The 14,417-nt window shown below is 37.2% G+C and overlaps 1 protein-coding gene across 1 annotated transcript in view; it reads right to left on the bottom strand.

Moving 5' to 3' along the window:
• Positions 1 to 14,417, bottom strand: part of DGKK (diacylglycerol kinase kappa) — a 150,289-nt gene that overhangs the window by 125,667 nt on the left and 10,205 nt on the right. The gene's annotated exons all lie outside the window — the stretch shown is intronic.

The raw sequence follows: 14,417 nt of genomic DNA on the forward strand, positions 1-14,417 counted from the left end.
ATGTGGTGATTCACAGGTGGGTGGGTTTGTCTATGTTTTAGGACCCTGTGAGTCTCTCCAACCAACTCTCCTGTGAGGCTAGGAGTTTCTCCTGCCACCACAATCCCCACAGATTTTTTTTACAGCCTGGGGTTTTGAGTCTTTAGTTTCCCATGCAGAAACCCTGGGTTTTGTGGTCCATCTTGCTCCCCCCGATATTTCCCGGAGCTTGTCTGCATGCAAATGTGGGATTGCCCATGCAGTCTGCCTCTGCCCCTCCTACCATATGGATGAATATTTCTTTAACTCCTTAGTTGTTGGACTTTCATGCAAATGTTTTTCTGGCAGTTCTGATTGCTCTTTGTTTTTAAATTAGTTGTTCCTGGCTGGTGTAGCTCAGTGGATTGAGTGCAGGCCTGCGAACCAAACAACCTCGGTTTGATTCCCAGTCAGGGCACATGCCTGGGTTGCAGGCCAGTTCCCAGCAGGGGACACACGAGAGGCAACCATACATTGATATCTCTCTCTCTCTCTCTCTCTCCTTCCCTTCCCCTCTAAAGATAAACAAATAAAATCCTTAAAAAATGATTGTTAAAAAATTAGTTGTTATCCTTCTTTTGGTTGTGTGAGGAAGCAAAGTGTTTCTGTGTACATCTCCATCTTGGCCAGAATTCCTTGTCTGCAGCTATTTTAAAGGGCTTATTATTTAATTTATAATTAAAAGACAAAATTTACCTGGTATAAATAGTTTTCTTAAGGAAGTTTCCACCTCTCCTCAGTATTTTCAGAGCAAATCTTGTGTTATCTTATGTATATCTTAGCATGTTGTCATTGGAGAGATTTTAATATTATTATATATTTCTGTATATAAGACTGCTTTGTTATTCTTGTTAATTCAACAGTTATTAAGTGCCTATTGTGTGTGAAGAGCTTTAAAATACAATCTTTGATATGGAAAAATATATTTTATTATTATTTTAACACCAAAGATGCTCTCATTCCCCTCCTTAATAACTAGATAACTATTAACCTTTCTTAATAGTCCCCCTAATCATAGTATATTCCTAGACTTACAAGTAAGGACTTGGGCACTAAAAGAAAAGACACTTGTTTTCCACCTGAGCACAACACATTAACAATATTTCCTCTCCTTCCAAGACCATGCAGAAGATTTTTGTCAACAAGAGAAAATAGCTGGAGGAGAGGTTAGAAAAGTTATTTTAAAAATTACCCAGAATCAAGAAAAAAAATGTTCCTTAAAAATTACATATTTTTTCTTTCTCCTTCCTCTTTCAGCACTTCAGCTTCTAAATCAGTATTTTTCTGCTGAGTTCCTCAAACAATATTTGTCCACATTCACCTTTCTCCCATTATTTAATTCTACTGATTTTGTTTCAGTGCTTTCAATGGGAGAGAGGGGAAGAGAACAGACTTTTTCTACCTTGCCTACTTTTCATGGCAAAGCATACATACTTTTATTTTTTTAACCCTCAAATTCTCATCTTTTTCTAATCATTTTCTTTAGCTCCAGAGTCAGCAACACCTCAAACCAAAATTCTCTAAAACTAAACTCATAATCTTCCTCTAGCTACTACCTAAGCCTGCTTTTGCTCCCATCTTCTCTATAATTTTAACATGTCTAGGCTAGAAAGTTCAAAGTTGTCTTTATTCTTTCCTCTTCTTCATGATGCACACTCAATCAGTTACAAACCAAATCCTGATCAGCATTTCTTCCCATACTGATTGCCCTTAAGTCCTCAGTATCTCTTGCCTAGACTGATGTCACTTCTTCTACAGTCTTCCTGTTTAACCCATTCTATATATTGACAGAGTTCTCTTAACTCTAAATGTACTCATGTTACTCTGTCAAAAACCTTCCATGATTCTCCACTTCTTATGAAATAGAACACACATTTCTTTACCTGGCATTTAAAAGCTCTCTGCAGTTTAGCTCCCACCTAACTTCTCCAGCCTTTTTTTCCTAATGCACTAAAAGTTCCAACCATATCCAATCTGTGTGGGATTCTCAGAGTATCTCTCTTTCTACCTCTTCCATGTCTATACCTAAAATATGCTCTCTGCCTCTTGTCTCATTTGCCATGTTTGCCTATCAGAATCCTACTTAATCTTCAAACACGGGTCGGATCTCATCTCCTTCAAACAACCTTCCAAAATTGAGTGGCTTCCTCTATCTACTTAGCACAGTTCTTTGTTACTAGTGAGCCCTTACAAAGGTTTATGGAATTGAACTGGCATAAGAGCATGCAAACTTTAGGGAACTCATTGCCTGTGGGAATGAGACAGATTATGTTAGATAGTACAACTGGGCAAGAGGCTGGCACCAGAGTGAACATCCAGAACCTATTCCATTATATGTTTGAGTATCAAGCCAAATATCTATTATCAATATGTGTGTGTATACATGCACACCTGCCTACTTCCCAGGATGTTTAGCTATTGGAGTATCTACTTGGCTATGTTCCTGGGAGTGAATGTACCAGTGTGCACCCATAGATGTGCCTATACCCATAGACATTTTATTTCAAACCCTTGTTATAGGTTTGTTTTTATATGGTGCTCAGGTTAAATGTAATATGCAATAAAAATAGGTAATTTTGGATATTGGTTCTGAGCATATGGTTTATAGGCTTCTAGGCAGTTGCTAAGCAAGCCATTGTATTTAACTGTAAAGAATTAGTAGCAGGGTCAGCCCATAAGACACCTTTGAACACATCAGGAAAAGGTACTATTTGCTAAAGATATTTTACTTTCATTAGTCAGAAAGTTTTCATATGCCATTTTTTTTAGCACTATAGGCACTTGACTGCCATCTGCAGGAAAATGGTTAGACTATCTATATCTATCTATCAATCATCTATCTATCTATCATCTATTTCCTGTCTGCTTTGTGAAACGTGTTCTGTTGGACATGGTAGCCTTATATAGTATACAAACTACACAGTTTTATTCAGTTATCCAGCACAATAGCTATTCTAAAAAAGGTAGAAGTCTATCTCATTTAAGAGAAATTTGTATTTTCTGATTGGAAACAAGATGGCCGTTAGAGTTTCTTGCTGTTGTCTAAGTTGAGACATTATATTTTCTTTCCTGATTAGACCATTTTTTCAAGCTCAGGATGTGGATCTGATCAGAGGCATTGATAAAACAAGTTAAGGTTTTTCCTGTAATTAGTAGAAAGTTATTTTGTATAAAACTTGGATGGTCAAAGGGACATCAAAGATTAGTTGTTGCTTCTTAGTCCTCACAAGAAAGGGGGAGCCTCAGATTAGTCATATTGACACCTAGCTCCAAATCAAGTGCCAGCTATAAGACAAATTTGCCACTAAGGTAATTAGTCAAGAGTTTTTCAAATAAGGTGAAAAGGATGCCATATCTAAATTAAATTCTCTATAACAGTTAGGATTAGTGAAAATGATACTAAATGGTACCCAGTTATGTGTTTAATCCTGCTTTCTATATATTATATTTAACCGTAACATTCTTTAGGGTTGCTGTGATTGTTTTAGTAAATTTGTATTTTCAATGAACTGATTAGACAACTCATCATTTTATTTTTTTAAACTTTTCTTTATTGATTATGCCATTACATTTGTTCTATTTCCCCTCCTCCGTTCCCCTCCACCCTGCACACCCCTTTCCCACCATTCTCCCCCCTTTAGTTCATGAACATGTGTCTCAAGTTCTTTAGATTCTATATTTCCCCTACTATTCTCTTACCCTCCCCCCCATCTATTTTCTATCTACCGTCTATGCTACTTATTTTCTGTACCTTCTCCCCCCTTCTCCTTCTCCCACTCCCCTGTTGCTAACCCTCCATGTGATCTTCATTTCTATGGTTCACTCCTGATCTAGCTGTCCTCTTAATTTGCTTTTGTTTTAGGTGTGGTTGTTAATAACTGTGAGTTTGCTGTCCTTTCACTGTTCATCTTTTTTATCTTCTTTTTTGTAGGTAAGTCCCTTGAACATTTCATATAGTAAGGGCTTGGTGATGATGAACTCCTTGAATTTGATCTTATCTGAGAAGCACTTTATCTGTCCTTCTATTCTAAATGAAAACTTTGCTGGATAGAGCAATCTTGGTTGTAGGTCTTTGGTTTTCATGACTTGGAATACTTCTTTCCAGCCCCTTCTTGCCTGTAAGGTCTCTTTTGAGACATCTGCTGACAGTCTGATTGGCACTCCTTTGTAGGTGACTGTCCCCTTATCACTTGCTGCTTCTAGAATTCTCTCTTTGATTTTAATCTTGGCTAATGTAATTATGATGTGCCTTGGCATGTTCCTTCTTGGGTCCAACTTCTTTGGGACTCTGAGCTTCCTGGATTTCCTGGAAGTCTATCTCCTTTGCCAGACTGGGAAAATTCTCCTTTATTATTTGCTCAAATAAGTGTTCCACTCATGGCTGTTCCTCTTCACCTTCAGGTACCCCTATAATTCAGATGTTGGAACGTTTAAAGATGTCCTAGAGGTTCCTAAGCCTCTCCTCATTTTTTTTTTTTGAATTCTTGTTTCTTCATCCTTTTCTGTTTGGTCATTTTTTTTCCTCTTTCTGGTCCACTCTTTGATTTGAGTCTCAGTTTTCTTTCCATTACTATTGGTTTCCTGTGCATTTCCATTCATTTCAATTAGTTTAGCCTTCATATGTTCCTCTAATTTGTGACTATAATCAACCAGTTCTGTGAGCATCCTGATCACCAGTGTTTTGAACTGTGCATCTAAAAGTTTGGCTATTTCTTCATTGCTTAGATTTATCGGGTCTGGGGCTCTGAGTTGTTCTTGAGCCATGTTTTGATCTGTTCATGCCTGTTACGTATGAGGGGAGGTGCCTTGGTGTTTACCAGGGCGGAGCCACCCAGGTCACAGGTTTGTGATACTGTATGTGGGGGCGGGGTCAGAGAGGGAGCAATGGCGGTCCTCTCTGCTCGCCTAGTCCGCCTCACCACTTGCCCCCGCCTGCTTATCGGAGTGCAAATGTGGGAGTCTGCCAACCTGCACCAGTCGCTGAGGCCTTTGAGATCTGTCTCAATGCTTGCCTCTTCATTGGTTTATCTGCGTGCAAATGCACGACCGACTGCAGACAGCCAGCAGCGCCTCTTCCCTGGGTTCTGCCAGTAGCTAGCCCACACCTGGGATCTGTGTCCCCGGCTGCCTGTGCACCACCTGGATCTTTTTTGCCCGACTGGCTCTGCTGCTGGTTTCGCCCCTCTCACTGGTTTAGCTGAGTGTTCCATTGTTTCCAGACTCCGTATTATTAGATTTTCTGTGGTTTGGTTGTGTTTATTATTGTTAAAACTTTGTTGTTTTTAGATTTGGTTGTACAAGGACGAAAAGTGTTCTCACCTACGCCTCCATCTTGGCGGAAGTCTCTCATCATTTTAATTTTTATCAAAATTAACTATGTTTATAACACAAGACTAGTTATTCAAGATCATGTGATCAATACAGGGCTGCTACTAATACATAGTGTTCTGTTGTGTGAGTTAGAAAAACTACAGCCCTCTGGAAATATATGAGACAGCCCTTCTTACCATTACCTACTGGTAATGCATGTGAATTGCTAAGTCCATTTTTTTGATGGGTGAATATATTAAAACTTATCTACATACCTAAAAATAGAAAGTGATGACAGTGAGTATCATGGCATATATACAAATGATACTAAAGTAAGCTAACATTTGCATATTTCTTATTTTTTGAGATTGTATATTTCTCATTTTTGAAATAAATGTTTTAAATCTATTTTCCCATTCAGCTTTTATATTATTTTATAAAGTAGTTCAGCCACCATTTATTGTGACAGTATGTTAGGTCCTAAGTGCCTTGTCCTTAGAGGTCTAATGAGATATGCAAGATGATACTCTCAGTGTATATGGCAAATAAGAAGCAGAGGTTTGTATAGGGTTCTATGAAAACCCAGAGGAAGGGCACCTACCTCAGATGGGATACCAGTTAAGGCCAACTGAATAAGACTGCTGATCTGAGTTGAGTCAGTGGAATATTATTGGCTTCATTTAAAGGACACAAAGGTGAAGCCACAGAAAGATTAAACAATTTACTATATATTGCACAATAATGTAAAGTGAAGTTATAATGAGAAACAACATGAAGTGACTCCCAATCTAAGAAAGAGTCCAAACTATTAAACTCCTGGCTATAAGATACCATTAGGGACAAGCGCTGGGGGGTTCTGGCCAAGATGGAGGCACAGATAGAAACCCTTTGCTTTCTTCCACAACCAAAAGGAGGATAACAAACAATCTAAAACCAATAAACAACCAAAAGTGCCAGAAAAATCAAACTTCATGGAACTTCAACAACCAAGGAATTAAAGAAACAATCAACCAAAATAACCAGACTGGTAAGAACTCGCAGGAAGGTGGCAGACTGCATGGGCGGGGCTGGCTGAGAGAAACCTTGGCAAGGGGATAGACATGTGGGTGGGGGTGTCTGAACCGGAAACTGAGACTCAGAGTTGACTGGGGACTACAGCGGTTGCCAAGGTGGGAGAAACTCCCAGTCTCATACAAGAGTTTGTTGGAAAATAGGCTAGAGCCCAGCAGGCGAGTTTCATTGTTCCCTCTCTGGCCCCTTCCCCATAGGCAGCACGGGAGTATAGCAAGAAGGTCTGCCCTGCCCTGGTGAATACTTAAGGCCATGCCCCCTTACAACCTAACAGGTGTGCCGAGACAAAGCAATATGGCCCAAATGAAAGAACAGCAAAACTTCAGAAAGAAAACCAAACAATGAAGAGATACCCAACCTACCGGATGGGGAATTTAAAGCCCTGGTAATCAAAATACTCGCAGAACTGAATGAGCTTGATCAAAAAAATGAAAAAACAAGTGAAAGCTACCCAAAATGAAATAAAGCAAAATATTCAGGGAACCAACAGTGACAGGAAGGAAACCAGAACTCAAGCAATGATTAGGAACAAAAGGAATAAATAAGCATCCAACTGGAACAGAATGAAGAAACAAGAATTCAAAAAAGTGAAGAAACACTTAGGAACCTCTTGGACAACCTGGAATGTTCCAATATCTGAATTATAAGGGTGCCAGAAGGAGAAGAAGAACAAGCAAGAAACTGAAAACTTATTTGAATAAATAATGAAGGAAAACTTCCCCAATCTGGCAAAAGAAATAGACTTCCAGGAAGTTTAGGAAGCCCAGAAAGTCCCAAACAAATTGGACACAAACAGGAACATACCAAGGCACATCATCATTAAGTTACCCAAGTTGAAAGATAAGGAGAGGATCTTAAAAGCAGCAAGAGAAAAGGAGACAGTTACCTACAAAGGAGTTCCCATAAGACTATCAGCTGATTTCTCAAAAGAAACCCGGCAGGCAAGAAGGGGCTGGAAAAAGTAATAGAAGTTATGAAAGGCAAGGACCTGCATCCAAGATGACTCTATCCAGAAAAGCTATCATTTAGAATAAAAGGGCAGATAAAATGCTTCCCTGATAAGGTCAAGTTAAAGGAGTTCTTCATCACCAAGTCATTATTACATGAAATATTAAAGGGACTTATTTAAGAAGACGAAGATCAAAACTATGAATAGTAAAATGACATCAAACTCATAACTATCAACAAGTGAACCTAAAAGAAAAGAAAAACAATGAAAACAAAAACTAAGCAAACACCTACAACAGGAACAGAATCAGAGAAATGGACATCACCTGGCGAGTTTTCAGTGGGAAGGGGGAGGGAAGGAATGGGGGAAGGTACAGGGAAGAAGAAGCATAATTAGTAGGTGTAAAATAGATGGAGAAAGACAAAAAATGGTATAGGGAACAGAGAACTCAGAGAACTTATATGTACAACCCATGGACATGAACTAAGGGGTGGGGATACCGGAGGGCTGGGGGGTGCCTGGCAGAGGGAGGATAAAAGGAGAAAAATTGGGATAACTGTAATAACATAATTTATAAAATATACTTAAAAATACCATTAGGATTTATTTGAGAAATAAAATTTATTTGCAATAATATTTTAATTGAGAAAGTTATGTATTTATATGTATAACAAACATAACTGAGAATATTAGAAAAATGCAAGCGCACCAAAATTACACAAGCTCGCAGACTTCTAGGATAGCTAATTAACACCTATGCCACAATCCTGGCAACCTTTAGTTCCTTATTCTTTGGTTGCTGCAGCTTGATACAAAAAGATGTATTGCATAAAAATGATGCTCAAACTTCCTTGATACTGTCTTTAAGAGGCCTGAGCCATTCTAATCATTCCCCAAAGTTCTACAACCACCAAAGGCAGCAAACAAAAGTACTGCTAATTATATGTGTACTTAGGGTTTATTATAACTAGTGTATATTAAAGTCTCATTCACCACTGCTTTGAATTGCTTTTGCCCTGTTCTAATTTATGCTTAATTGTCTTGTTTTATATGCATTTAATTTTGTAGGATACTTCATATCCTTTCTGAATGCAGGCAGAGTACAATTTCTAAATAAATAATAACAATAGATTTAATTTATGTAGAATTTATTTTATGTGCTGCATGTATACTTTATAGTACTCTGGAACATCTTACAAAATCAATGTATATGGTACATTTATGTCCATTTTATAAGACGTGGAACAATTTTATGGTTTAAAATTATTATACAGGCTTACAGTTATATATTAGCTTTACTTTACTATATATTTTTAGTTATATCTACAATTTAGTTAGTGTGGTGTCCTTGGTCGGGAACACAATCCCCAGTAATAAAAATGTTTCTACAAGCAAGGACAGTACATGTTATAACAACCCACTTTATTAGATAGTTGTAACACATTCCTAGGGTGGGGGGAGGAAGGAACTATCAAGAATGGACATATTTCCTGGAAACTATGATCTACTTTCTGGAATATCTTAGGCCAAGTTTTAAACTGAACCTTTCTTCTTTTTACTATTTAATGTGTTTCTACATCACCAGTATCCATGCTAAAAAACCAGTAAGTAATAAAGCCAGTTTACAGAGAGTGCAAAATCACTTTCCTGTAGGAAACAATTGGGAAGGTACATAAGTTAGAAACTCATTTTAGCTTCTAAAACATCTTGCATTTATGTTAAGTATTGGGCTTTAGTTTAAGATTTCCCTGAGAAAAAGATTAAAAAAAGATTCTACACTTTAAAAGATTTTAAAAACACTGGAATAGTTGATCCCCAAAAGCCCTTTTCAGGACATTATATGGGTTTGCAATACTAAAGAGAAAAAGTTTTACTGGATTCCCATTGTGGTTTGTTTGTTTGTTTGTTTGTTTTTCCTGTAGAAATCCTGTGATGTGAAATTGAAAAAATATAATAGAGAAAGCAAAACACACTCTTACAAAAGTGAAATGTGGGTCAAAGAAAGTCCAAAAGAGTAGAAAAAGGATAGCACATAATGTAATTATTTTTCCATTTTTAGCTTTAGTGATTTAATTTGGAATTTGGTATACAAACAAACTGAAATTTAGAGAGTTTTTAATTATATGTCCCATCAGCCATTCTTCCACTTCAGCCAGGTAATTTTACTAGTTATCAGCCTTTCAAAGTAGTTGCACCTCATCCACCAGACAATATACATAATTTTGTCAGTTGCCTTGAAATTTCAATAGGACTTTCCCCATTGACTTTATTTTCCACAATATTTTAATCTATATTCTGTAATCTATCAAAGTGACCTTTATTTCTAACTATATATACTAGAGCCTCACTGCTGTCTCTGGCTCTGGCCTCACCTGTCTAATTCAAGAATAACCTTGCTTCCACCTGGTATCTTCCACTATCACCACTTAATTCCTGTTTTCTCTAGGTTTCAGGAGGACATGTTGTTCCCACTTATCTCAAACAACTTCTTTGCTCTCCCCCCTAAGTTTCTTATATCAAAGTGAATTTGTTAGCAGTCAGTTAACCATAGGTGTATCTCATCCATCCCTAGAAACTTGTTAGTGAATTTTGAATAGTGAGAAACTTTATTCTATTGTTCTAGACTGGGAAAATAATAATGAATTACAATCCTGTGTTAAAAACCCCAACCAATTTCCTGAAACATCACAAAAAAATTCTAAAGTACTCATGTAACAATCCTCCAGACATGTATTACATTGTAAACCATTTGAAACACCAATATTTAGGCCCTGACTGGCATAGTTCAGTGGATTGAGTGCGGGCCTGCAAACCATACGATCGCGGTTTGATTCCCAGTCAGGGCACATGCCTGGGTTGCATGCCAGTTCCCAGCAGGGGACTCATGAGAGGCAACCATACATTGATATCTCTCTCTCTCTCTCTCTCTCCTTCCCTTCCCCTCTAAAGATAAATAAAGAAAATCTTTTAAAAAAACACCAATATTTAATTATTGAACACTTAATGAGCTAATTAGCAGATATGTTTATGTGTACTTTACAGTGGTACCATACAATACTGGATACAAACACTCCACCCCCAAATAAAAGTGGGCTTTCAAACTGCCTATAAATTTGCTTTCCACCATTAGAAGAAGAGGCAAAGGAACTCTTCAAAAAGTTTAGTGCTGATGAGGGATGATAGAAAAGCACAGTAAGGCTCTTCCAGGAATTTCTAGAAAGAGGATTCACTAGTGAAAAGCAATATACAAGGAAAACTATGAAGAGAGCCACTAAATAGGTGCTTTGATTTTATGTAAAACCAAAGTGAAGCCCCCCCAAATGTCCTGAAGATGTTGTGAAGAGATGAATAGATTAGCCCTGGCTGGTGTGGCTCAGTGGATTGAGTGCCAGCCTGTGAACCAAAAGATCACTGGTTTGATTCCCAGTCAGGACATGTGTCTGGGTTGTTGGCCAAATCCCCAGTAGGGGGCATATGAGAGGCAACCACACATTGATGTTTCTTTCCCTCTCTCTCTCTTCCTCCCTTCCCCTCTGTCTAAAACTAAATAAAATATTTTTTATTTTTATTTTATTTTATTTTTTAAAGATTTTATGTATTTATCTTCAGAGGGGAAGGGAAGGAGAGAGGGAGAGAAACATCAATGTATGGTTGACTCTTGCGTGTCCCCTGCTGGGAACTGGCTTGCAGGGAACCGGCCTGCAACCTAGGCATGTGCCCTGACTGGGAATCTAACTGCGATTGTCTGGTTCACAGGCCCGCGCTCAATCCACTAAATAAAATATTTTTTAAAAAATGAGTAAATTAACAATAATACATACATACATACACAAAAAAATTTTAATGTGATTTCAGGCATACATAAAAAGGTGAGTAAATTAAAGCAAAGGAAACCATGAAAATGACAAAATTATCATTTTAATTAGTCTTTACAGTCAAACAGAGTAAGGTGAGGAAGTGAGAAAGGAACAGCAATATCCAAATTCTGGGTAAGAGAAAAGTTTTTTGTTTTTTTGTTTTTTTTTTTTTTTACTCAAACATGGTAGGAAGGAAATTGCCACAGTAAATATTAATTGAGGTTAGTGACAAGGGCACCAACTAGTTAATTTTCTGAACTCAGTAATTTTATTTTGTAGCCTCATTTATTTTCTTTTTTGCTGTTTATGCTTAGCTGTTTTCATGAAGTGACATCACAATGTTCCTTTTATACTGTCAGGTACACGTACATTGATGTAAACAAACCATTATATAATGTTAAAGGCACATAATAAATGCAAATGACAATTAAGGGAAAATTAACAATCAAGGTAATTCTAAAATGGTACTAAGAGGCTCTTTTAGAGTTGGGGTTCAGGGCATGGTGCTGTGATGCTGGAGCTAGCTTCAGCAGAGTAAGAATTCAATTGACAGTGCCTGGGATTAATGAAAAATTTCCTGATTTTAAGCACCTCTCCTCACAGATAGTAGAATAAAAATTTCACTTTAAATGAAAGCAGGCACCTTTCATTGCCTGCCTCAAGCTGCAAAATTCCAGAAGAGAACAGGTAGACAATAGGTAAATGAATGAACATCCAGATTTCTGAATGTTCTCAATTGAATCCATAAGCAGTGCTTCCATTCTCCTTTCATTCCTGGAGGCAAGATCCAGGCTCTGACCCCATGCCCATTGCCTCTTTTTTCAGAACTCTGTAAAGGTCTGGGTATGGGCATCACACCTATCTTTCAGAATCCCACAGTATCACATGCCTCACCCTGTGCTACCAGGGAAACAAGGGAGTGGGAATCCCTGTCCTGAGGAGCCAATTTCTCTCTCTTTTTAAAAGATTTTAAAATTGTTATTCTATTACAGTTGTGCCAGTTTTTCCTCCTTTGCCCTCCTCCACCCATCCCACCCCCCACTCCTACAATCAATTCCCAATATCCACGGGTCATTCATACATGCTCTTTGACTAGTCCCTTCCCCTTCTTTCCACCATTATCCCTCTCCTTACTCCCCTCTGGTCATTGTCAGTCTGTTCCGTGTTTCCATGTGTGTGGTTCTATTTTGTCTTTTATGGGTTCTTTAAAGTAAGAGATTTAAACAGCAAATGCCTGCAATGCTTTGGAAGATAAAAATCTCTAAGTACTAAAGACAAAGCTGAAAAAATGGATCTGTGCAATAGTGCATTACACTTGCCTTTTAAATTACCGACTCAATCTTGGTTGGATTGTATACAGTTTATTAACTCTCAATTTTCAACCACATTTGGTTAATGAAAGCTGGATGAATTGAATATTTTATCTCCTCACAACTGGTGATAATGTCCTCACACATATGTATTTCCTTTCTAGGTAGGAGGTGCTCAGATGCGCATGATTCAGGGTAACTTTTTGCTAAAGAGATAAAACCATCAATACATTTTTGCATATGGTTAAGTCAGACAGAGAAAGACAAGTACTGTATGGTATCGTGTATATGTGAAATCTAAAAGAGTTAAAACTGTAAAAAATACTGGTTATTAGGGTTTGGGGATGCGATAAGAGTGATGGTGTTTAGGGGTATAAATTTGTAATAAGTAGTAAATAAGGCATAGAGATCTAATGCACAGTATTGTGAATATAGACAGTAATATTATACCATAATTATGCAATGTAATAAATATCACTACATCAGCAATTGTATTACACCTTAATCTTACACCATGTTACATGTCAAATTCATTCAATAAATAAAAAGGATCCAAATAGAGTCTCAGAAACTTAGATTTTCCTTTCGGAATTTAATAGTGGGAAAATTGTGGATTTTGTTCAAGGTCTCCTTCTCCAAACCCAAATCACAAAAGCTAGCTGGACAAATGAAATCTGAATGTAAAAAAAGAGCAGTTAGTAAACATGAGCTCAAATTGCCATTTGTACATGGAGCATTTTGTTTGTATAGATGCAAACATTGTGTCTGTATAAAATGTATACTCTCATTAATTTATATTGCAAATACATCCCTGAACAGTTATGTTTCAAGTAGGTTTATCAATTAAATTATACAGACATCTGATTAGATAAGCTTAAAGTTAAAAGTAACAGCAATTAATAGCTTAAAGTTAAAGTCTTTCTTCAAAGCAATGTAAAACAATGCACATGATCTAATAATTAAATTGCGGAGTTAACTGAGACAGGAGGAATCCTGAGATGCAATTGCACATTCCCTAAAATTTTCCTATTGTAGACTATGAGTATACCTAGGCATATGTTCAGAGAAAATAAGTGGGAAAAATATATCAAAATATTAACAGCAATGATCTTTTGAGTGGTGGGGTGCTATATAATTTTAGTTACTTTTTAAAAGTTTTGAGTTTTCCATATTCTCTGAAGTCAGCATGTATTCCTTTATTTTACTACATTAAATTTTTGTTTAAGATGAGGTATGCTGAAAGAATCTAGTAAAGCATGTGGTAAACAAATAATCACTTCCTGGATATCTGTTTTGGTAATGGGTTGCTTAAGGAAGTCTCATCCATGTGATTTTTGCCCAGTGTGGAAACCTCATTGCTAAACACATGAGACATGAAATAGGTATACAATTAAAATTGAAAAACATTTAGTTGTATTCTCTGCTTATACATCTGACTTTTAAATCATACTACAGAAAAGATATTTAAGTGAACACATGATTAGACAACTATTGTAGGAAACCCATTATTGAACTAGCTAAGTAAGGATCCTTCTCTCCTAGGAAGTGGTGTATGTCTAATATGGAAGTAAATGGTAAGTCTGTTACTGCCTTAGAGTTTATCCTCAATGCTTGAGTTTCTATAGTATTAGAAAGGAACAATGATGCAGCTAATCCCCAAATCATTTTTTGTTTAAATAAAGGGGTATAATTTTTCCCCAGATAGTTAACCATCATAATTTTGTTTTCCATGAACAGGATTTGCCTTTCCTGAGTGCACAGACTGACTGACTGATGGAGAATGAAACCAGAAATGGTCTGGGGGACAGAGGGAAGCCAGTCTGGGATTAAAGTTTTACTAGCATGAAGTGCTGAATTTAAGGTTCACTTGCACCATTCTAGAATATTATCACCTTTTAAAAT

The sequence above is a fragment of the Artibeus jamaicensis genome, unplaced genomic scaffold (genome assembly GCF_021234435.1).
Source record: "Artibeus jamaicensis isolate MK-2021 breed Jamaican fruit bat unplaced genomic scaffold, CSHL_Jam_final contig_60, whole genome shotgun sequence".
NCBI lineage: Eukaryota > Metazoa > Chordata > Mammalia > Chiroptera > Phyllostomidae > Artibeus > Artibeus jamaicensis.